The sequence below is a fragment of the Neomonachus schauinslandi genome, chromosome 3 (assembly GCF_002201575.2).
Source record: "Neomonachus schauinslandi chromosome 3, ASM220157v2, whole genome shotgun sequence".
NCBI lineage: Eukaryota > Metazoa > Chordata > Mammalia > Carnivora > Phocidae > Neomonachus > Neomonachus schauinslandi.
This window is the reverse complement of record NC_058405.1, coordinates 107,802,025-107,828,251: the sequence shown is the minus strand read 5'-3', so window position 1 is coordinate 107,828,251 and position 26,227 is coordinate 107,802,025. Positions and strand designations below refer to the sequence as shown.

Genomic DNA, 26,227 nt, shown 5'->3' with positions numbered 1-26,227 from the left:
CCAGATATCTTGTACAGGCAAAGTTCTTTATAGTTTTACTACCTAGAGCCACAATTTAAGAAAAGTTATCTTCTAAGTGTTCCAATTTAAGAAGTTAGAGATTTTTAAAAAAAATATCCATGTAAACATCATAGTTAAGAAGTACTTTATATGGAACAGAATATCCTCTGATTTAATTCACTTTTCCTATTTCCTTATTTGGAAGACAATAGTAAATCTCCATATAAAAAGAATCTGGAATTTCTAGAATTTTCCAGAAGATCACAACTGAAATGACAGGTAGTAGAAGGCATAGGAAAAGCTACCATCTCTCCGATTGCATTATGATTATTTAAAATCACAAGTAACTCAGGTTATCCTCAAGTGGAAGATGAAAAGGAGAAAGTTACATGTGTAAACATGTACCTCTAGTACACTGTTCACACTTCCAGACCGAAACAAACACACATGGACATCTTTGCCAGTTTTAGCAATATGAATGATTTCATAAGCATTAATTGAGATGAGAATGACACTTCAAAAATCACTCTAACCTCTAATTATGGTTATAATGAAGCACCAGTTCAACACTATTCTTTTCTTCATTAAAAATTCGAAATAACAATTTTTCTGATCTCGAAAAGAGGTGAGTGCGATTTTTCAGTATTGAGAATTCCAAGAGTTAAAATGTCATAAAAAATGACAAAGACACTTTCAAAAAATAATGTGGCCATCACAGTAGAACAGTGTTTTGTAGAACTAGTGCACATTTTATGACTGTCAGAATTTACATAAGTTACTCTGCATGAATTAACTATGAGATATGAAATTCAACTTTGGCTTAAACACACACACACACAGTAATTGTAATATTTTTAAGCACTACAACGATAACATCCAGGTAATGCCTAAATCGTCAACACAGATATGAACAAAATGTCTGTGGCATATGACTTTAGTGTCCCAACATGTTATATGGGCAAGAAAAGTGATAGTGTCAGAAAAAAGAGCTGAAACAAAATGGGTCCATATCCAACAGTTTGCTTAGGTCTTTTTCATTGAAATGGATACTTGTCAATTTGGTGTCCGCCTATAACCACTCTAAAGTATTAGGGTCACAGATTGGGCTGACACAAGAAGACCCACAGATATCAGAATCTCTTGCAATTATTAACTATTAGGAAAATCAAATCCTAATATTTAACATCTGTCCTATGAAATTTACCATTTATCTTCTGATCAAAATTTCGAATGGTGCCAAAAAAAAAAAAAAAAAAAGAAGTCAAAAGGACTTGATGGGGGTATCTTTGTTTCTCTCCCAGAGCCTAAAAGTTATACTCAACTGCAGCACAAAGAGTAAAGAGGTTGTTATTCATATTAACTACATTTACATTCCTAACGTAACATCCAGAGAGCTAATAGTGGGGTTATTAACATAACAAACGTAAATGTTCTATATAAATAATACTGTTTCAGGCCAGCAACCGCTCATCTGACAGCATTTAGGCACAGGCTCAACATCTGTTTATGAACACTTTGCCTAATGATATCATCAGATATCATTAAGTGCGGCAGAATACAGCATAGAGGCAGGTGCAGCTGCCTTCACAACCCATCACAGAGAAAGAAAAGAGCTGCATTCCCCATCCGAAAACCCATCATTAGGACAATTTTCTTCGACAAACCAGCCCTGTGATTTCAATCTGTATATCACCTGTAATTGTAGTTTTTAGCAAGAAGCTGATTCTATACATTTAGCGACGAATCACGTTGATGGCCTGAATACTGGAAACACATTTGTGGTACCAGCTGCGGCAGCTTTTTTTAGAGCCTGTGTTAACAAAATACTGCTAACAAGGCAATGCTTGGAGTGCAGCTTTGTTTCTCTTTCTTGTTCATAGTGTTTAGATGTGCATAATTATGGAAATTAGCAATTGATTGCTTCTCAATAATAATTGATTACTGGTCACTGAACTCTTCTGTAGCACTTTACCGAAGGTGAGGACATGAGATAAGTGAATTCTTACCAGTTCCAACCATATATAAAGAAAGAGACCAAAAAGAACTCTGGATTTGTACATCAGTTTCCATGATAAACAGACCAAAGGGATAATAGAATATCCCAGAATCTAGTTTGCCCTGAAGCAAATTGTAGAGATCATAGCAAGCCTGCAGAATTCTCCCTGTGGACCATGTAAGAAACATACATCATTTTTATATATGTCAGTTGGTCTTTGATTTGAAAATATTTCTACCCATTTAATTTATCTCTTTCAGTCAGTTTTCTTAAATTGTACAATTTAAGGGTTATATCAAAAAAATGAATACCAATTTTCAACACCTCTCAAATTGAAACAAACTGACAAAATAATGTGAAGCCTCTTTTGCAAAGAGGTACAAATTCAGAAGCCTATCGTCTCAGACAGATAGCAAGCACTTCGAAATGACTCTCCTCTTTTTGATCTGCTGTATATCCATCAACATTTTGGTCTGTGCAGACTGACTTGTTTCAGTATAGCATAATGTAGGGAATGTTGCTGGATGCTACAGCTAACATTTAAAGGAGAATGCACTTATTTTCGGCTTAATCACTACTGTCAATTGGGACATAACATATCTAATTCAAATTTATTGCAGTACACGGAAGCCTCACAGACAATAAAGAACCCGTGGTGTTCGTTAAATGGGAAACACCGTGACTCATGGTGTTTCAAAGATGGGAAGAGCAGTAGGGGAAAAAAAAAAATTAACTCTTTATTTTAGAAGAGTAATGAGCTTCCAAGTGCTAAATGATGTCTTCCCTGGTGTGTTCGCGAGAGAATATGTGTGTGTGTGTGAGTGTGTGCGTGTGTATGCTAATTTTTACAGGACATGGCTCTATCGTGGCCGTCAACTTTACAACCCAATTCACAAAAAAAAATGCAGCTCGGTTAAAGTTAGTATGCTCAATTTCAATAATGTTTTTATCCCCAAATGGGTAGCAGATTGTACAATCATGACTCAAAAAAATATGCAGAAGTTATAAGAATTAGGCAACAGTTTGAGAATAAAACTGAATTCCTCCTCTCTGCCCACAGAAGGCTTTCTCATATAATGAACAGGTGCAATTTCCAGAGATCTCTGTTAACTGAGATGGCAGAAGCCACTGTTTGTTGCTTTCCCCAGCAGCAACACAGGATAATATGATGATAAAGCTGTGATCAGAAACCAAAAAGCCATATCACATATATGTACCGTTCTACTCTTTCAGTACATCTCTCAAACACAAATTTATATTCCCACACTCCTAGCTCTTTCTTAAATTGACATTTATGCACTGAATATCTTCATTATGAATTTTTGCACTACTTTGTACCCAAAACCTGCAAAAAAAAAAAAAAAGATTTCAGGCAATGTGTGTGAGTCCATGTGCTGACGCCATTATGTTAGTGCCAAAAGGCGTTAAAAAAAAATGCAGACAGATTCCCTGTAATATATCTCCGGGTTTATTATCAGCATGACATTTTAATGTGTGTTATTAAAATTATATTTTAGGGGTTGGGGTGGGGTTCAGGTGGAAGAGTACTTCGGAATATTACAAAAAGTTGCACATAAAAATGATTTTGGTAACCTAACGATGTCCTTGACACACTTTGGCATTACAAAGTGTATCTGCTTAAAGAGACATATGGCTAGAATGGCAGAAGTCGGAATTCGAAGGGTATTAGTAAAACCATGTGGGGGAAGCTTGAACTGGCTTAGGCTAATTGTAGCTCTTCTCTGATTTCACATGCTCCAAACCCCTAAGATAATTTTAACTATTGAAAGTGTAATTTCCATTTTTTGAGGTAGTTTTAAATGCCATTAAACAGGAAATCAGATTGAAAGCAAATGTACTTGCTAATAAAGCCAGGTAACTTTCAAATGCTAACAGTGTAAGGTTAAAAAAAAAATGGTAAATGATCAACCCAAACCACTGAGCTGCTGGTGTGGTTTGTTGCTGTTGAATTGCATACTGTTGAAGTGAGAGAAACCTGCTGAGAAAATCAGGGATCAAATGGGAGTCTTGTCTTCTCAGCAAGGTTATCCTGACCACATAATAGCCCAGCAGCCTTCCTCATTAGTTTTGTTTTCATCAAAACCCTATGACTACTTGATATTTCTTGTAGTTTACTTGTTTATTTGTTCATTGTCTTTCTCCCCTTTTCACTGAAGAGTGAGCTCTGTCACAGGGGGGTCTTACTGATCTTCTTCATTCCTATCTGCCTGAAGCCTATGAGACACTCAGTAAAAAATGCATAAGATACTTAAATGTGACATATACAATGCCCTTCACTGGCCATGGTCTGTGTGACATTCTCAACGTTTCCTTGGAATGGTCAGGATTTACCAGCCTAGTATAAATTTCTAAACACTTTATGTCAAGTTTTCCACAAATACTATTTTGTTCATGACAAATGAAAATTTTCACATGGTGTTAATGCTGGTTTATGTAACACAGCCAGAGAAATTTTATTTAATTAAGGAAAATTAGTTTAGCACTTCCTTAATACTTGCTGTACTACTTTGCTACCTAAATTTTTTTCTTGAATAACTAATTTCATAATTAAAGTCTTAGCTCAAAAAAAATATTTTTAGGGGCGCCTGGGTGGCTCAGTTGGTTAAGCGACTGCCTTCGGCTCAGGTCATGATCCTGGAGTCCCAGGATCGAGTCCCGCATCGGGCTCTCTGCTCGGCAGGGAGTCTGCTTCTCCCTCTGACCCTCCCCCTCTCATGCTCTCTCTCTGTCTCTCATTCTTGCTCTCAAATAAATAAATAAAATCTTAAAAAAAAAATATTTTTATATTAAGCCAATCCATATAACCTAAAAAAATATTTGTTAACATTTAGCAATATTTGTTAACAAATAGCAATTGTGAGAATACCTATAATTTTTATTCTTGATAAAGTTATTAACCATGTTAGGCTTTGAAAGAAGAAATACCAAATTATCTATATTCTTCACTTGGGGCTAAAGATGCACACTGCTTCCCAAGAACTATCTGAGAAAACTATTTTTCATTTAAGGTCTAATTCCCATAGTACTGGGACAGGTGAGAGAATGAGAGGTGTGTTATTGGAAGGGATTTGGAACGAGCAATCATTCTGAATGTGTGCATATCAGAGACTCCTCAAAGCCTGCCTAGCAATCTGTTTTTTATATAAGTTTGTTTTCATCTGTGGTGGGGAGCATTGATATTTAAATTTGCATTAACTACTTTCTATAATGAATACGAAGTACATAGCTAAACTTGATTTGTAGCAAATCAATTTTGGCAGACAGCAAAAAGTCAAAAAGTTGTTTTTGTTTTTAAAGTAGAAAGCTTCTGTTTAAGACAGTTAATGATTTTCAGAGAAAAAAGATTATCAACAGAAATAACCAAGATTAGTGTCAAGATAGGAAAAATTGAGGATACAATGAGGGGCTTAGGGAAATTTCCCCCTTTTTAATGTTCTGAAAAATTAGGTGCAATCTTGTCCTCCTCTTTAGAACTGCTCCATCATTCAGAGTTATTTATTTTCCCAATCTGTCAATATTTATAGTAAAGCTTGAAGAATCACCAAATTGAAAGGTCTAATGTTGAGAAATCATTCATTAACTCAACAAATATTGAATACCTATCCATTCTCCATGCTGCCAACAGAGTGATCTTTCAAGGGCAAATCTGATCTTTCCCTGCAGAAAATCCTTCAAAGATATTCATCGCCTTAAAAATGAAATTCCAACTTCTGACCATAACATAAAAGATTCTCAATAGTCCAGTCTCTAACTGTTTTCTGATCTTCTTTCATCAACCTTCTTCTCTGACCCTTCCTGACCATTCCACTCTCGGCTAAATTCCCCTAAATGCCTATTGACTTTATTCTCTATCCCAGAATTGACATTCCCACACTCAGTAGTAGGTACTGTTCTCCCTTCTGAATTAGCTTCTCTCCACATTGCCTTGTCTGCCAGGTGAACTCCTACTCATCCATCAAAACCCAGATCAAATATAATTTTCCATATATAAATTTTGGCCAAAGCTAGCTTCCACTTGTGTTTCCATTTCATTGTAAAAGTGTACCATACTGCCAATCATTCTGTCTTCATTTACTCAGCAACTACTTATCAAGCTTCCATTACGTGCTATGTACTGGGGATATATCACTGAACAAAATAGATAAAATTTTCTAATTTCGTGAAACCTTCAAGTTATAAACACTTTCAAGTTATAAACACAGAAAATAAATAAGACAAATAATTTAGATAGACTATATCTTTATATTACATAATATATTACATAATTTTCTTGGTTAAACAGTGCTAAGTTCTAACAATAAAGATCGAAGCAAAGAAGATGTGCGGTATTGGAGGGGGGCGATTAATATTGTTGATATTGTGGCCAGGGAAGGTTCACCAAAGGAGAGATTTTGAGTCAAGATATGTACCAATCACATGTTCACCGTGTTTCCACAACAGTTTCAAGCTTATTCTTCTGAGGCTTTCTCACCTTTTCTGCCTCACCCAGAAGCCAGCATGGTTTCTGGCACATAGGAATAAGTGAATAGATGGAGTCTGGGATTTAGGAAGAAATAATTCTGTGCAAACTTAAAGGTTGTCAGAGCAATGGGTGGAATGCTATGATCTATTTCTGCCTCTCAGAACTTTAGTGCTAGACATAGATGCTGTGAGGCTTATAGCCTTTAAAATGCAATTACTTATACAATAACACTGAAGAATCATCTTGTGTCTGGAAGAATACCCTCTAAGTAGGCAAATTACTCTATCACCATACAAGGGAGAATGATCATGGCATATTCACATTAAAAATCCCTTTATTAAGGCTTTATTAATAGCATAAAAAATAAATCATCTTTCCAGTTCCAGGCACTTCTTTTTCTTATGAAATATTATACTGCTAAATGAGTATTATTTCCTTCCAAAGACTATCCTATCCTCTATTTCTTGACATACAAACTTCCCTTATGAGCAAGTTTTTTTCACAAAACACTAGCAATACCCATGATTTCCATGAAAAGCCCAGAGAGCATCTTTTGATACTTGGGATATAGCTTGCAATTTTCACAAATCTCCAAATCATCACAATTGTCTATACTGTCGTTATGTACAATGGGTAAGATTCTGCTCTTAAATGAACATATAGCTCACAATGCTTCTTGTTGGAGATGGGAAACATAAATTCAAAACTGTCCCTAATCTGCCATAACACATGTGCATTGGGAAGGATTTTGGATAGGCCAAATATAAAATTGGATTTGTATTTACTTTTAATGATTAAAACTATTTTTTAAAGTTCAAAATAATGTAATTTTTCTAAGTTGTGAAATTGAAGCAATTTACATATTAAGAGACTTATGAAGTAGGATTGATGAGAATTAAGGATAACCAGGATTTTGTTAAATTCTAAATTTTCCATAATTTTAATAACGCTTCTTGTTACTCTGGTCATGGCAATTTGGATCCACTGAATTCATTAAATAAGCAGAAGGGAGAAACAATAATTAATATGCCTTTGATTGGAAATTGGGGAGTGATATTCTATGCATTGCTATTTAGCAATAGTACAGAGTACAAGTGAGAAATTTTAGCTTATGTGCAAGGGTAAAATAGAATGATGTTGGCAAGGTAGTATTTGATGTAGAGGGATTCCTTGTTCTGTTCCTTTCAAATACACTTGTTGCTTCAGACTAAGCATAGTCACAACCAAGAAGGAAAAGAAGAGGCCTTGAGAGATCTGAGGGTGAAGCTAAAGAGATTGATCATATATAATTTCAAAGTAATTTCCAAAAAATGTGTTAGTGTATTTAATGGAATTATTGATCCTGGGAGAACCACATGTATTGGCCGCCATTGCCAGAGACTTATTAAGTCTGTTAGTTTTATACTAACAGACAATTTTATCTGTAAATTGTCATGTAGATGGGATTTTTAAAAATATTTGTATGATGGTAGGCAATAATATAAAAGATCTCAATTCAAATTCAATAGTGTCTGGGCGCCTGGGTGGCTCAGTCATTCAGCGTCTGCCGTCGGCTCAGGTCGTGATCCCAGGGTCCAGGGATTGAGCCCCACATCGGGTTCCCTGCTCAGTGGGGAGCCTGCTTCTCCCTCTCCCACTCTCCCTGCTTGTGTTCCCTCTCTCGCTGTGTCTCTCTCTGTCAAATAAATAAAATCTTAAAAAAAAAAAAAAAACAAATTCAATAGTGTCTTTTAAAAGTGATTCTTCAGACAGTCAATGACCAGTTGCTATGTAGGGCTTTTTCTAAGATAACAAAAATGGAAGAAAAAAAAATATATGACTTAGCTTTTCCTCTCAATAAATTCCCCAAAGAAGGGAAATTAGGAAGGTAAATAAATACAAAAAAGGACAAAATGACAGAAACACAAAGGCAGGGCCAGTAGGCTCCCGTGTCCACAAATAAGAGAGGACTGCCCTATATTTAATGGAAAACAATTTGTCAATGATGAAAATTAAGTTTAAAGCAAGAATAGATGCCCCCCAAAGTATGAAAACATAAATATATTTTATATTAGTTAATTGACATAGTTTGAAAATTTCAGCATCCTGGTTTCTTACTAGATTAATTCTACATTTTTTATATTTATTGTTTTTATTTTAACTTTTCTTTTCAGCATGGTCAAGCAAATGTCAGAAAAACAGGAAAAGAAAAATATTTTTTTTCAATGAATCTCTTCTTCATTAAGCTACCTCATTCCCCACACTGGCCACTAGAACTATATGCTTATGGTATGAATAGAGTAGCAAATCCTTCCCACCAGCATTGCTGCGTGCTGCGCCACCTCAGCATTCTCCTGCCTCCTTAAAAAAGGACTGATTTCTTTTAAAATTTAAAAAACGAAAAAAAAAAACCCACTGGTAAAAATGGGGGGAGCTAATGTAATCTGCAAGAGATGGCATATACTAGGAAAACAGAGTACCTCAAAAATCTCTTTCCACCGTCAAATGTAATAACATCTATATCATAGGAGAAAAAAAAAAAAATCTCGTTCCAACTTTCTCCCACTATCTCACAGAGTGGAGCATACCTCAAAATCACCCTACTCTCCCCAACAGAACCGCTCAAAACTCTCACTTAAAACTCAGCACTTGTATGCTTTCTTTCCTTTAGCTTCTCCCCTCTTGCTTTGCTGGTTTATTCTTGGTCAATCTCATGAGTGGTTTCCAATCTGTCTTGGTGTCTCTGTGGTTCTGCAGCTTAACCCCTATTTCAAGCAGAAAAATAAAGGCGTGGAAAGCCCACCCTTGCAGGTTTCTGCCCCAGAAGCAAAAGGCTCTTCCTTCTTCAGAGGGCAAGAAACTGAAGACCCATATTTTTTGTCTCTGTTATATATGTATTGTTTCCATATTTAAGAAGAGTGCATTTTAAACACGCTGATTGTAGTTTTCAAAGAGAAGGAAAGAACACTAGCTTTGGGTTATGTGACTCTGAGGCATTTAGAAATCAAGAAAGGAAAAATGACTCATCTGAAAGAAGATCCCTGTTGATTCATGGACCATGTGAAAGCTGTGTGTGAGAAAGCTGAAAATACTCTACAGAGAGAGTTTCACATGTTGAGACACAAGATAGCTTAAATAATCCAAATGCAAATTACAGTCAGGATGCTGAATACAATTGCTGGCTACATTTTAAAGTATATCATGGTATTTTATGTGAACACACATAACAGCGTAACTGGAGAATCTTAGCAACAGATCCTTAGTAGGTAAGGCCATGGACACCAAAGAAAAACAAGATGGAATCCAAGATCATTTAAACAGAAAAGTTCTAGGTCTGGGTTTCACGTCTGCTGACATGACAGAGACATTTGGGACCTGCCTTTGTTTGGTGATCCTGTTGCCTAATGGAATAATTCCAGACTTCTTTCTAGACATCCAAGATTCTCTGGAATATAACCCTATCTGGGCACAGCAAGGTGATTCTGACACCTTGTAGTTTGCTTGATGTCACTGATAAGCGGTATCATTTATTCTTTCTGTAGTTCATCTTTCTATCTCTTTAGATCCCTTTGCTTAGCTCCTGTATGTATCAAAATTTTCTGAATCCAACCATAAAATTATGAATAATATCTGGCCCAGTGTGTCATCTAGTCCTTCCCTTTAGAAATGAAGGGCCAGAAGTATAGAGACTTGACCAAGCTGGGCCTGTACCTGAGGTCACTGATCTCCCTAGTTCCATATCTATCTGTACTTCATGCAACACTCCCTTTCCACACCACAGTGGCAATGACAAGACCCCTTTCCTCCATGTAAATATTACAAGTTAGCTTGACATTTAAGGAGCATAGCCAATAGACTCTAGTCTGACTATAATGAGCATTCAATGAAAAAATGAATAGTTATCCCTAATAGAGGGCACATTACCTCATATCCATTGCTTATTATGGCCTCGGGTTTTGTTTTCTATTATCTAGCATGGCATAGTGGAAAGAACACCGACTTCGGAGCCCAGTGAACCCAGGGATTTCATAACAACACAGCGAGGGAAGCACTGTTATGCTAATTTTACAGATAAATTGAGATTAAGAAAGTTTGACTACCTTGTAGAGGGTCACTCAGCAAGTGAGTAACTGAAGCAGAATTTGAACCCCGTAGCTTGACTCACCAGCATTTGTGCACAAGTTTGTGTACTTTCTTTTCCTTGATAGAAGGCTGAGTAAAAGTCACACCCTAATGTGAGGTTTCCTTTTTGTTTATTTGTCACAAAGAGGTCAACTGGGTCAGCAAGAAGGCACTTAAATGGAATACATAAAAGCATTACTCCAAAACTCTCTCTACTCCTATTAGCTAACAATTTGTCAATAGATTAATTTCACCAAGCCTTCTTTTATCTCCTACTGCCTGCCAAGTAACCACATGTAGGTTCCAGATTCTACTGGTTGGGGAGATTCTGGATGCTTCTGACTCTACAACATTTCAATGTCAAATAGGCTGGCATTAACCAATTCTGATTGCTAACCAAATCTAATCTATTATCTTTCTCTCTGTCAAAAATCTTCCTAAGAATACAAAGGGCCACTGAATCCCACCCACATTTACCCTGAGTTGATAATACCAGTCCTTTTCTTCTTCCCATATGTTAGAAATTTATTGAGTACCATGAAATGTACAACTCTACATTTATTTTTATTGATTTTCAAGGCAGAACAATGTTGTAATTAATCAAAGGGCTCTACAGGCTTTCGGGGTTCAAACCACTCAGCCACTCTCTACTGGGTGCAACCTTGGATAAGTCATCTTTTCTAAAGCCTGTTTTCTGTCTGTAAATAAGAGTAAAAATACTCCTACTTTATGCAAGCAATTGTGAGGGTAACATGATAGAGGTTATGTGAAATGCTTAGATTTAGTGTTCACTATATATTGAGCACTCAAGCAATGTTTATTATTATTATTAGACACATAAAGGAACACTTGCAAACTACAAGTGAAGGAAAGTAATGCCTCCCAAAATTTACATTTTAAGATGATTTTAAGATGTCTAACAATATTATAGCAAGAAGAAAGCCCCCGGGATTTAAAAGTCAGAGAATTACTAAATAATTTCCAGCTGAGCAATTAATTTAACACTGTGTTTTTCTCTTCAAGTTAATTATCATAGGTCAATGGCATTCAACCTTCCAGTGTTTTGGTAGAATTTTGTTATAATATAAGCAGCACACCTTCCATTCTTTTTACAAAATGTTTGATATTTTGCCAGTCATTTTGTTGACTTGGAGTTATTTTGAAAACAAATCTTATGATCCTGAAAGTATGAAAACCTAAAAGAGAACTCCATAAGGGGTTACTTACATTAGGTTAAATTCCTAAAACTCCCTGAATCTTAGATCAATGGCAGTCAGAAACATGTGTAGGCAAAAACCTATGAATCTTTAATGTAAAGCAAACTTTGACATATTCACCACAAATAGCCTGTAGAAACAATGCCATGTGTCACCTCAAAAAACAAGCCATCGTGCTGCATTGCCTTCAATCATTTCATGGCTTCCCATTGCTCTTCGGATGAGTATTAACTCTTCAACTCAGCCTACAAAACTCTCCCAACTCTCACCACTTCCCCTCACCTCCCTAGCTTCCCATACAAACACCCACATCCTTACCCACCTACCCCCCACCAGCTAGACCAGCCAGTAGACAGCTCTCCAGATGTATCACGCTCACTCTCCTCATAGCACTTCTGCACACACTCTTCCCTCAGCCTGGTATTTCATTCCTTCACCATTTAGCTCCACCTTCTGCCCATCTTGCATGAATGAAGCTGTCCATGGGAAGCCTCCTCTGGCCTGGCTCACCAGATCAACCCCTTGCATAATGGTCCATGGTGCCTCAGAGGTCTCTTCTCATAACACTATGGAGTGCTAGCTTCATACTGACTTAGGGAATGATTTGCTTATCTTCCTTCTAACCTATAAACTCCTTGGGCATAAGGATGTTGTCTGTGTTCACCACTGTTGTCCCCGTGTGTAGCCCAGGGCCTGGCAAGTAGTATGTTCTCAATAAATATTATTGAATGAAGAAAGAAACCCAAAGATTTAGAGAATTTTAAAAAGCAAAAAGCCTTCCTTAAATAGAAAATAAGTCAGTTAGCATGTTTGGTCCATGTATGATTTTTCAATACTTAGAAGAGTGGTTTTCAATCTCTGTCTCACTGTGTTCCCAGGATTTTTCCTAAATTCCCCAGGGCCCAGTTGGATTGTTCCCTTGTGCTTCTCATACCAGTATCTCCACCAATCAAATAAAGTCATTTCCTCTTCACTGTGTTTTCTTTATTGCAGAAACCATAAGCAAAGGATTCAGAGGATAAAAATAATTTGAAAGTCAGTGATAGAGAATACAACAACATAGTAATTAATTATTTTGTTTTTGTTTCTTTAAGATTTATTTATTCATTTGAGAGAGAGAGAGCGCGTGGGGGTGGGGTGCACAGAGGGAGAGGGAGAGAGAGAATCTCAAGCAGACTCCCTGCTAAGTGCAGAGCCTGATGTGGGGCTGGATTCCACGATCCTGAGACCATGACCTGAGCTAAAATCAAGAGTGGGGTGCTTAACAGACTGAGCCACCCAAGCACCCCAATTATTTTGTTTTTAATTGCCATAGCAAGGACAAATTGTCCTTGGTAAACTTTGTTAGCTGATACAATTTTTCAAGTCCCCAAACTCTATTCCCAATGTACAGTCATGCTCTCATACATTCACACATGTCAGAAAAAAACAGGTATCCTCTATTTCTGGCTGTCTATCATCTATCTCACCTCTCACATATGTAGGTCCTTTAGTGGTTTCTCCAATGCCCAAAGGAAAACATCCAAGTCCATGGCATAACATTTAAAAGCTCTATCATCATTTTTACTTGTCATTCCAGCTTCCTTCCCCTCCCCATGAGCTTTATATTTGGATCCTGAACCATACCATGATTTTTCCCATGCCTGTGTACTTGCCGTCCTGTCTTCTCGGAATATATTTTCTCTGCCTGAATAATTTCTTCAATTCCTTCTTGAACCAGCTCAAATGTTACTATCTGCTTTTCCCAGTCTGAATAATTTACCTAAACCCCTACCACATGCACCCATAGAACTCTACGGTTTCCACCACACCATAGACCTTAACACACCGAATGATTCTTGTTTATTATTTTTTGTGTGTCTGTCTTCCCTGCCTATGTATCTCCTTACATACAGACCTTGCATTTTTCAGTTTTGTGTCCCCACATCCTAGGTAACTGCTTGGCATAATAAATGTACACGGAATGAATAGAAGAAAAGTTCAAATCACTTTGAACAGTTCCCTGGCATTTAAACATTTAATATTTATGCTTTCAACTCATTGTGAGATTCTCTAAAGTGTATGCTATAGAGAAATTTGCTGAATCCTGAACAAAATTATGCATGCAGGGAGCCTACTGCCCAAATAAAGGGTTTTAGCTGGTTAGCAAGGTTAGCCAACCGCTCTGACTCAGCATCTAACAGTTGTGTCATTTTCATTTTAAATAGTATTTTATTACAAGAATTTTCAAGAGTATTTTCAATTCTTGTGAAATATACTGGGAATTCTATAATTTTTTTTTTTAATTTAGAAAGCCAAAGAACTAAGGAAAGTGATTTTCTCATTGTACAGCTAATCAGGGTTGGTGCTGGTATAGGTCAAGATCAGTATTTCTCCAAGTATGTTCCAAGACTCACTAGTCCCTTGAGATTCTGGACAAAAATGTTCATGATGAGATATGTTTGGGAACATTGCATTCCTGGCCCTGCATGGAGGTTTGTAGGGTACACCAGCATCTTAAAGTCTCTGAGAAGTTCTCTAGTAAGACATCTATTTATCTTTATTTAGTTCAACATCTCAAACTCATTTGATTGTGGAGTTCTATGAACATTATAAGAATTCACGGTGGAAAAAGCCAATCTTGATCATGAAATTCGCAACCCAGCGCTTGCCTTTTAATTACAATGGTGTGCGTACATACAAAGTAGAGGTCTGAAGCAATTATTTGGGACACCATTTTTACCTTGAAGGATCTCCATAATTGAGAACACATTATTTTATATGCTTTTTTTGCTTATTTTTGGTCTGCAATACAAAACTGCTCAACTTTCTTCTTCTCCATGGTAATTAATTAAGCATAAAACAAATAAATAACCTCTTTGTAATATATGTCAGTGGGGAAAAATCACATTATTTTTAACATCATAGTTTCTTTTCTACACAACGATGAAACTTTAGCAATCTTGCCTTCCATCTTTTCACTACTGCCACACTACAGCATCAGGTCACAGAACGTAAGGCTGTAAACGTTAACTTAAACTTAGAACTTACCACCTAATGCTTTTCAGTCTTAAAGCTGATTTGCGCATGTGTGCGCATGCACACAGTAATGAAAATTCACAATTAGCTTATAGGACAGATGCACATTTTGGTCAAACGTTCATAGACGTGTACGCAGTAGTTGGCATCTAACAACTGATCCCTCTGTGAATCCTATGAGATTCAAATTAGAAAAAGAAGAAAATGTATAATAACTATCGTCTTTGGAAAACTCTGTTAAGAAAAAAAGAATTTTTTTCAGAAAGGATTGGTGTTTCTTATTTGCAATGCAAAACAAATTAGAGCCAGACCCAAAAAAAAAAAGCAAGTCTTATTTTTACAAGCCTAAGAAAAATTATAGAGATCTGTGGTTGTTAATTTACCAATAAGTCTAAGTACGTTTTCTAGATGAATCCAGCTCCTTCCACTTCGGTGTATTCTATACTGCAAACGTACAGTGGAAGCTACAATGGGGCTACTGCTTGATAAGTAGCAAAAGATGGAAGTATCTGAACACTTAGGTTGTCACCTTAAAACAAACTGTCACACATTTTTCTTCACACATTTGAAACCCAACTTATCAACCTTAACAAGTGTTGTTATCAAAAAAATTTTGGTGCCTTTGTTCTTTCCCTTTTGCAAGTAAATTACACTTTTAGGATTTATTAAGACAAGAAACAATTTTTGAATAGCAGGTCAAAACTCTCTACGGAAAAATTCTCATTACTTTCTAGCCTGGAGCAGTATTTACCACCCAATGTATCCATCTTTTTCCTGTTTCTTCTATATCTATATTTCCCAAATCTTGTTTCTGTGCCTAATGTTATCACATTGCAGCAGTTTGTTCAAAGCAACACTCTTATTTTTGCTCTTAGCCGGTGCTGTACAAACCCTGATCAATTATTGAAGTAGAAGCCCTGAAGTAACACAACCATCACTGCAGCAGGCGGATAAAAATGGAACACTTTCAGCTCCAGTATATTTACTTTTGAGTTTCAGCAAACAAACCAACAAGTTAAACTACCTTGTCTGTCACTTTGCTCCATGTACTAATATTTCTTGCTTCCTTCAAAGTCTTTTTTCTTCACAAGGCAAGTCTCTGAAAATTCCAGTTTCTTTTTGGAATTGTGATAACCTTAACGTTCATGCAAAAGAGCCCAAGACTGGTTTAAATGAGTTAACATAGACACATCATGCCAAGAGCCGCTTGGTATTTTCTAAAGTTCGCCAATGTGTCGTCTTCATATGGTAATAACATTGCAAAGAGTCCATGATGATATTTAAAACAACAAACAGTATCACTGAGGAAAGTATTCATTAAAGCTTTTCAGAGAAGTCAAATTAGAGGTGGAGAAAATTTCTCATGAAGAGCAACCGCTAATCACACTTGGACTTTTTCTCGTCTCTCTTCTGCTTACTTCATTATTCACAAAGGATTGCCCAAGATGTTGTAATTTTATTTTTTAAACTGCTCCCTTATTTAATTATACAGAATATATCTGATCAGGTTGCCAGTGAAGGCTACAAGTATTCATCTTCTGATAATGCTAACTTGCATCTGCCGCCACAATATAATGGTATACTTTTTTTCTTTTTTTCATTTTAAACGTCTGTTCTGGGTTTTAAGGACTAAATGATAGTGAAGATAACTGGAAATGTTCCAAGGTTTTTATATGTACTGTGCAGTCGAAACCAAAATTAGTAGTTATACTCCAGAACTAATAATATTTGACATTTATTCTTATCATTGCCTGAAGTTTGTGAGGAGAATTCCAGCAAGTTTGTGAAAAGTAGCTAAGGACAATGTGAGAAATTGTTTTAAGGTGTTATGTATCTGCAACACACTCTTGGCCCTTCTTTTCCAGCCAAACAAGTAAAAGCAATCTGCAAGTCCTCTAAGAGCCAAAGGTGAGCTCTTGCCTGAATTCATAAGTATGTCATCAAAGCCACTTGAAGCACTTTGATATTTGAATAGAAAAAGCAATGAATAAAAAGGCCATGTACATTCGGGAGCTTTCATAATTTTGGATAGTTTATCTCAATGTCCTGTTATGAGGTGGTGTTCATCTTTTCTCTCATATACTCTTTATTTCTGAATAGGCCTATTAGATACAATACAAAACACAAAATACCTCAACTGAAATATACAAGAGATAAGGATCTTATCAAACAGTTTTTAAATATGAGGACATTTGTACTTCTAGCATTATGAAAGGCAGTTATATCTCACCATCAAGACAAGCAGATGAAGACTTTTTTTTTTTTTTAATTCCAGGCTGCTGTTAGTGGGTAGGCAACAATGTTACATTATTATTAGTTCTTTTTACTTATTTAAAAGACAAGAAATAATACATTTGTATGCCCAGTTCCTGGAACATCCATTTCTTTGTTTGAATTGATATTGTGATCTAAGCATGATATAAATCAGTAGGAGCACGGGGCACAGTTTTATTTATAAACCAGGTTGACTGAAAGAGAGATGGGTCATTTATTGACTCAAACAACTGCATTATTATACTTAGGGCTTCTTGACAGACAGCTCATGAAAAGTAGCTTGTACAATAAGAAACATAATTTGAGAAAAGTGGAGAAAGGACCCTCTAGAAATGTATGCTTCGTGAAACTGTTTTTTATTTAACGTGGCTCTGGAGAGTGGAAACAGACTGACTAAATTTATGAGGTGTGAGGCTTATGCCTAATAATGATTAACATCAGTATCACAATTTAAAACCTAAGGTCAGATTTAAGAAATGGTATTAACTCTTCCTCAACTACCAAAATATCCAGTTGTCTCCCTTTTTTACACCAAGAGACTATCTTAGCCTTTCTACAGTGGCTACACACTTCAAACTCTTTGCTCATGTAGTTCTTAAGGGTATTTTTTGTTGTTATCGTTTTAGTATCAATAATATTCCTCTCAGAAAGTTTAGCTTGATGACCAAGGGGAGACATTGCTCAATAATCTTTGCTTAGATCTGACTGTTAAAAATTTCACTATTTACTTATTTGTTCATAATTTTGTTTTCAAAGGAAAATCAAAAGCATTTTATTGAGTGATTACTATTCATTATGTGCTCTGCTGCATTTTGACAAGACAAAGAAGGCACAAGACACTGTTGTTCCTGCTCTGAGGAGTTGATAGGCCAGGAGCAGGGACCTACAAATCAAAGTACCAGCGTAGAAATAAATAGGTCCATGGTCCCCTAGTGGTGTGACTTTTTACAACATGGAAGGGTTGGGAAGAGGAGTAGCAAGGAAGAAGGTTCCACCAAGGGATCTTAAAGTCAATCAGTGTACAACAGCTAATAATAGGACATAATGAAAAATATAATGCTAAAATATAGATCCCATGGGGAGGATATATGTTTAGTTGCTATGTATTAAATCATGTAAAAGACAGACAACTCTGGCTTGTGAATGGGTTTGCAGTTGGCAAAGCTCTTTCATAGATATCTGATCCTCCTAGCAACCTCTAACAGTCATAATTTCTCTCCTTGTGGAGCTGAAGTAAATGAATATATGAACAGCTCAAAGATCCATCTCTAATTAAGAGCAGAATGAGGACATCAACTTACAACTCATACCAAGAAATGATATTCTTTAGGGAGAAAGCGACATTAGTTTAGTAGTAGTTACGTGAACATCCTCATCAAGGAAAACTAAAAAGGGTATGTCTATAATGTAGGCTACTTATGTTTAATGCGCACATAAATACTTTCCTGTGGACATCCAAACTGATCTGGGGACATTGACAGTTACCAGACATATTACTTGAGAAGTGGAAAATTACAACTCATCCTGTGTATATTTATTGCCTACAGGAGTTTTCCAATATATCACTGATGGAGAAATAAAACCTATGGGACAAATTGAATTAGAAAAAAATCATAATTCCATTTGGGTAATGCGTAGAAATTGCATAAACAGTGTAGTAATATTGTGCATGCTACTACAAAACTCTGAAGGCATGATTCACTAGTTTTCTTTGCCCTTACACAGTTTCCCCAAAAAGTCTACAAAATATACTTTATTCAACTGTAAAGTGACAGGGGCTTAGGAATCACACATGGCTACTTATGAAATACTTATAAATTTAACATATTTCTGACTATGGATATGTCATATATTTGTCTTATACAGTTATACTTGAGAATTTTATTTCTATGATGCAAATTTATTTTACATATTAAAATTTGATGGGGAAATGGTAGCATAGTAGAAAGATATATTTATAAAAATCTTCAAGCAGGGGCATTGAAATATTAACATTACACTACATTATTTATACTTTATAGATCTTGTAGGGCAGTTTTTACTTAATTTTTTCTCTTTTACTTTCAACAAATAGACATTAAACTTTTAAGTTTAATGTCAACTTTCTTTTTTCCCCCTGAAATTATTCTTAATCAGCAGGCAATCTCCTTTAAAATATGTTTTCTCATAACCTTTTTAGAGTGGTTCCACAATTTTGGTGAAAGTCGTGCAATTAAAACTCTAAAATAAAGATGTTGCTATTAAACTAGGCACGTCTTGTGTGTGTGTGTGCGTGTGTATGTGTGTACATAAATAATATGTATAAGACATATATAATATATGGATATATATGCACATATAGATAATTTTCATACAAATTAACAAGTTTTATAGTATATTAGACATGACATTATACATTGGTTTTCTATGACAGTGTGACAAATTGCCCCAATTTAGCAGCTCAAAACAAAATACTTTTTTTTTTTTAATTCACAATTTCCATGGATCAGGCACAGGTTGGGTGAGTTCTCTATTCAGGATTGCACAGGTCATAATCAAGGTGTCAGGTGGGGTTACTATCCCTTCTGAGGCTCAGGGGTTCTTTTTGCAGTTCATGTGGTTGTTAGCAGAATTCATTTCTTTATGGTTATAGAGCTAAGACCCCTAATTCCTAGAGATGGCTCCTTTCCACACACAATTCATAACATAGCATAGCTGTTTGCTTCCACAAGGCCAGTAGATTTTCACTCAATCTAGAATCTCTTTTAAAGGGCTCACCTGGTTAAATGAGGCCCACCCTTGATAATCTCCTTTTTGATTAAAGTCAACTGCTTTGAGATCTTAAGTACACGTGCAAAATCTGTTCACTATTGCCATAAAATATAACCAAATCAAGGGAGTGACACCATCATCTTTGCCATATAATGTAACCTAATCATGGTTGTAGGACCAGGGGTCAGAGATCATGGGAGGCCCTCTTCAGAATTCATCTACCATACCTTACCAGTCATTGTAGAGTTATTGCTTAAACCTTGGTGAGGGCAAGGTTGTATCATTCAGAAATCAAGGGCAATTTTAGAGTGAACAAGTGTATAAAACACACTGATAATTTGCTTTTACTTAAATCTCATAGGGGAGAGAAGTCAGGAGTGCATACACTTATAAATAAATAATATTGGAAAATAATCTATAATTAAACGTGAAATTGAGTGCCATGTACAATAACTTGGAAAACTGATCATTTGAAACAGCTTTAATGTTGGAGAGGCCCCATTAAAGAAGAGATTTAGCCTGGACCCTAAAAGACACAAAGGTTTGGCTGAGTACACAGGGACCAGATCTTCAGCTTATAAAGCTCTTTACTATTCTTAGTAGCAGACTGTAGAACCAAGCAGACAAGTTCGAATTCCAGCTCTATCATTAAGTAGCTGTGTGACTTTGGGTAAGTTATTTGAAGTCTCCGAACCTTCATTTCCTCACTTGTAAAAACAGTAGAAACACTTACTTAATCGGTGTTAATAAAAAAATAGGAAATCAAATTTTTGGATTGCTTATGCACGGGATCACAGAAAGAAATAGTAACAAAAATCTTAAATGAGAAAAGGACCTTGAAAGCCATAAAAAGCCATAAAAATGTAGGTCACGCAAATCCTAAGTTCCCCCGTGATATTCTCTTCTTGGTTAAATATCCCTAATTTATTGCCTTATTGTATTTGATAGGATAAATGTGTAAGTGACTTTAAGACTATTCTGAAGAAGGAAGTTTAGAAATAAACAGACAAATAAATAATAAAATTAGCTTTTTAACAGTTAAGAATTTTTATAATTTAATACCACAAAAGTTAAAAAAAAGTGGAAATTTCAGGGAACGTGAAGACCAGTGTAGGTGATATTTAGGAAAAGAATCTGCTTTTATTCTCTTTTTTTGTTTCTCATCGTTCTCATTAGTGATTGTTTTTGGTGTTTAATAACTTGTAAATGTAATAAATATTCATTGAATAAGTGCATTACATGTGGAAACCAGTGATTTAAACCTTAAAAGTGCAGCCAACATAAAAGAATTACATTATGAATATGCCTCTCAATGAATTACAGATATACCTCCCACTGAATTAAAGCTCAAAGTGTTTTTTTTTCCTCATGTAAGTATTGGATAGTTCAAGGTCCCCAAATAAAAGATTTAATATATCTAAGTGATAACTTGGTTTGTAGGCATCCAAAGTTTAAATTCATATTTTATATATTTGGCAAAGAAGAATAACCAAAATGAAAACTAGATTTCATTCTTGAATTTAAAGCATATCTTCCACTTGATAATCATTATAAGTAAGGTGACAAGGGAGGACTCCGGGAATATTTATTGAATTGTGAAAGAAGAAATCTGACAAACAATATACTTAATCATTTTCCATTTATCATCATCACCCTGTGACAGAATATAAAAACAATTGAACTAAAATGAGGTGTTCTGTTGAGGATGAGGCTCTAGAGTATTAAAAAAAAAAGATTTATATTTGAGTAAATAAAATTCTGCTGGAACCAGAAATTGAAGAGTATTTGAAGAAAATGCTCTGAACTATGGTAACTGATTATTCTTCATTTATAATGTCTGTTTCAAGCTGTTTTGAACATACGGTCCAAGAAATTTTGAGTCAAGACAATATACAGCTAGGGAGAAACACCCAACTTTTAACTTAACCACATGTGAAATGAATTTTCTAAGTGTCTAGGTAAACTGAAACTTGTATATATTTAGCTGGCTTTCCTCTTTGATAGTTATATCTCTGAACCATGTGAAAAGAGATTCATAAGAAATAATAAAACCTCAAGACTGACTAGTAAGTGTTCTTCTCCAGCCATGACTTCTGACCTATTGTGCACATGCTGGAGAATGAATCTAATTTTGAATATTCATTATAATCGTGTTTTTTTTTTTAAATACATTTTAATGTCACATAGAAACAAAAGCTGTTCACGGGCCACAGCCTAGTCACTTAGTTTTACCACAGAGTGATGAAAATTCATCAAAATGTCAAGAGATCTGTATTTACCAAGTTTGATGAAGAAAATCTGACAAATACTATTTAAGATAAGTGGCACTTTTTCCTAATTGTTTTCATATGGATGAAAGAAAATCAAGTGCCCTGTTACTTCGATGAAATGCTAAATTGCTTAAAAATTCGTATTTACACAATGGACCGGCATACCAACTGAAAGTAAGATTATGGCTTCAAAACGAATGTACATATATTCCCCAGCTAAGCTTGTACGATACTGGAAAAAAAAAAAAAAAAAAAGCATCAGTGAATGTTTAAATCTGAACTAACAGATTCGGTTTTACCCTCCCTGCATTTCCTCACTAAAAGGCAACACAAATAACTATTAGGTTACAAAGTAATAAGTATTTCTGCCATAGAGAATATCTTAGACTTTCTATGTTGTTGGCGGTCCATCAAAGGCAGACATAAATCATTTTAGCAGGTATTTCACCTCAGGAATTAAGTATGTAAACACTGAAAGAAAGCCAAAGACGATTTTCTGGGTGCACACAGATTGGGTTATAACTCCAAGGGAGAAGAAAATATGCTAGGAAAACACACTACAAGACAGACAAATATTAACCTTAGTGCATGTTATAACTAAGGAAAGAAATGATCATGTGCTAACCTGTGTTTTCCTGGAAGCTTTATGTGAGAGTGTGTTTCTATGCATGCACAGTACGTTCATAATGCAATTTAAAATCAAAGTACCATAGTCTGAAATAATAAGTGCCAGAGCTGAGGTTTGAACCTCAGATATCTTCAATGACATAGCACATGGTTTTGGCTTCTCCTCCATGCCTACATCTCTTCGTATGGTTTTTCCAAAGGAAATTATAAAGCATTTTCAGGAAGTCTTAAAGATTTGAAATTTATTGATATATGGCCCATTGTCTGCATGTCTAGAATTTTTTTAAATTATAAAATAAAACAGAAAATCATTTCTGAGATAAGACTGATTTCCAATCTTGAGATGAATTTCCTCCCACTGGTGGACATTTCATTCCTGTCTAAGATGTTTGCTGTTTTGCATGCTGAGCAAGAGTGATCATCAAGCGCAAGTCAATTCCTATATTCATAGACTCTCTCTCAGCCATCTGAGGGCAATGTACAGATCTATAGCTTCATCAAATGTTAGAGATTTTGGAAGAAAGCTATTTTTATGACCCCATTCATTACCCAATTCCACTGTTTTTGGCAAGCATTCCATCATTTCAAAACAAAAATAATTCTCATATGTACCATAAACTTAGCTTATTTACATTCTCTGAACTAAAACACTTTATGGAGTGCAAGGAGGTACATTTAAAATTACACTGGAAAAACAGGCATCAAGCAGGCGAATCCCAGGCAAACCAGGAAGTGCAGTCAGGGGAGGGGCAAATTATTTCCCAAGTTAGCTGATATTCAATAATCTAAGATAGACAAGTTGGCTAATAACTTAGAGGTATGAACATTAAAAGATAAGGAATTATTTTCATATTGTTGCATACAGAAATGTGCTGCTTACTTATAATAATATGAAGCCTTCACCTTAGTCATTTTTCCAGTTATCAGAACTTATCCTTATCACAAATAAATTCCTCCTCCTCAATGCCAATGTCACATACAAGCGTCAGGAAGCGCAGGCAAAAAGTAAACAAACCCTTCAGTGACGGCAATAATCAGGCTAGGTTTTGGGTCATTCTGTCCACAGTAATGCCGACCTTCAGTTTTTTCCATTAAGCAAGCTTATGGTTTAAAATGGAAAGTTGCAAAACGTCTTTGACCCTCAAAATTCTAACTAAATGAAATCGTTTAATTTTGTAATTATTTACTATTACTTACTAGGAATAATATTCCTATCCTATTACTGTATTATTGTATTGTGTTTCTATATTTAGCAGGAAGTCCATAATAGCATTTTCAGATTAATTAATTGCTATTCTATCATTTCGGTACTATTCATTTACAAGTTACCTAATGTGGGCTATAGAAAGTTACAGAGCATATAACCTAGTCTTTGATTCATTAAACTTTCAGAGTTATGAATAAAAATAATACCTTAGGTAGTAAGTTTATTAGCTTCTCTCTGCTAATAAAGCAGTCTCTTCTCACTTAAACAATGGATTTTCTTGGCTGAAACAACATAGCCCCTCCTAAGTGCTTCAGCCAGTTTGACAGAAACAAATTGCATAGGAGACCAGCCACCAAGAAAGCCCAGCCCTGGGACAGATCTGGAAGCCAAGAGGAGGGTGGGCATGGCACACAGGGGTTGAGCAGCCTGTCTGGAAACTTGACCAGTAACATAGACATAAAGAGCAGCGCACATGTACAGGAGAGAAAAATTCTAGAAGAGTTTGGGGAAAATGAAAATGAGCTTATAAACACTAGCAAGAAAGGAAGCAATGCTCTAGATGGAGTGATTATAATTAAGCTTTTATCTACTCTTAGAAACTATCACTAAATTCCCTGTGACTCTAATAAGAAGACAACTGTAAAGGAATATGTCTCTATGTCCAGTCTGTACCTCTTCCTTTGGGGAAAACACCCTTCCCCCTCTCAGTTCATGGGGTCTGAGCCCTTGTCCATATGTGGGTCCCAACTCCAGGTCAGGAGAAAATGTATTTCTTTGCCCAAGGTTGTTGGTTCAGGGAGGAGCACATGACCACAGCCAAGACAATGAGAAGCCCCCTGAGGACTTTTTGCCAGAAGTTTCGGGAAGTAGGCAATCTCTCCTCGGCTGAATGCCTGAATGCTGAAGCACACATCCGTGTGAACACTCTGTGAGAGAAAATCTGTTTAGAAATAATTCTAGTGGACAACAAAAGAGGAGAGAGACAGATCAGTTCATTCCCTTTTTTGTTCACACAAGTTTGAGTTGAGCTGTTATTACTTGCATCCTAAAGAGCTCTATACTTTCCATGAATTAATGTTGGAGAGAGGCACTTAACCTGAACACATGCTTATACATTTTGTACAAACATGAGCATTCTGGTTTGGGTGTTCCAAGGCCTTTTTCCTCTCATCTGGGTACATAAGATCTTCCTTCTGAGACCTTACCCTTCTCCAGGAAGAGGGTAGTGGGCCTCTAGAACCAAGTATGCAGGGACGCAGGGCTCTGCGTTGCTACCCAGGGCTGTGGCTGTGGCCTTCAACCTGCTGGGAGTGGGGGCTGTTGGGCCCCAAGCAAAGGCCCGTGTGCGGGAGATGCTGCCACACCGAGGTACAGGCAAGCTAGTCTCACCAGGTATATCTGTTACTTGTCAGGAGCCTTGCTTTCTCTGCAGTATTATGACCCTCGAAAATCCTTTTTTGTTTAATGCTGCAGCCCATTCACCTTAGAGGCTTTAAACCCAACCCCGTGAGCCCCACCCCCCTCCATCCCCTTAAGAGACTGCAACTGTCAGATAGTAAAGAATGTGCGGCTACCCCTTTCTCTGCTCAGAGAATTTCTCCAGGCTTCCCTGCCTAGTCTCACTTTTAACTCTGTTCTTGATCTTTTCTCCCAGAATAGCATCTTGTTCATTAATCCCTGAATTCTGCTCAGCCTAGTCAAGATCCTAGGATCCGCCTTCCTTCTTATCAGAGATTACCCTCTAAGCTTGAAGCAAAGTAACTTCCACCATATCTTTGCCACAGATGTACCGGCCCTGCCCCACAGGCTCTCTGGGGAAAAGTCCTGATTTGTAGCATTCGCTGATCTCCATAGTGTGCACACTCCCACTGCAGGCCATTATAAGCTAACATGGTGACATCAGGGGATGTGGAGCTGGGGAGATGCTCATGGTCAGCGCTGCAGCCGGCTCCAGCCCACCACCGTCCCAGCCCCTCCTTTGTCTGGTAGGAGGTAGGATAGGAGAAGAGGGAATTGCTACGGTTAAAGAATCCTAACCAGATTATTTACTTTACATTAGAAACTTCTAAGTTTTGGTTATCACCTACACAGTTTTAATCATCCTTCATTGGGCCCATCTGTCTCTGTACCTACAGAGAAGGAGATGATGAGACAGAAGAGAGATTTCATGTTTGGTGCTATAAAAAAAAAAAAACAAAACCTAGTTATAATAATATTTATTACAACACATTTCTGGAAAAAAATCGGTAGGTAAGTAAAAATGTTTACTTTTTATTAATGAAA

General features: G+C 36.3%; 1 protein-coding gene across 1 annotated transcript in view; it reads right to left on the bottom strand.

The window, feature by feature from the left end:
* The window catches only part of ARHGAP15 (Rho GTPase activating protein 15), a 606,659-nt gene that overhangs the window by 386,188 nt on the left and 194,244 nt on the right, over positions 1 to 26,227 (bottom strand). The gene's annotated exons all lie outside the window — the stretch shown is intronic.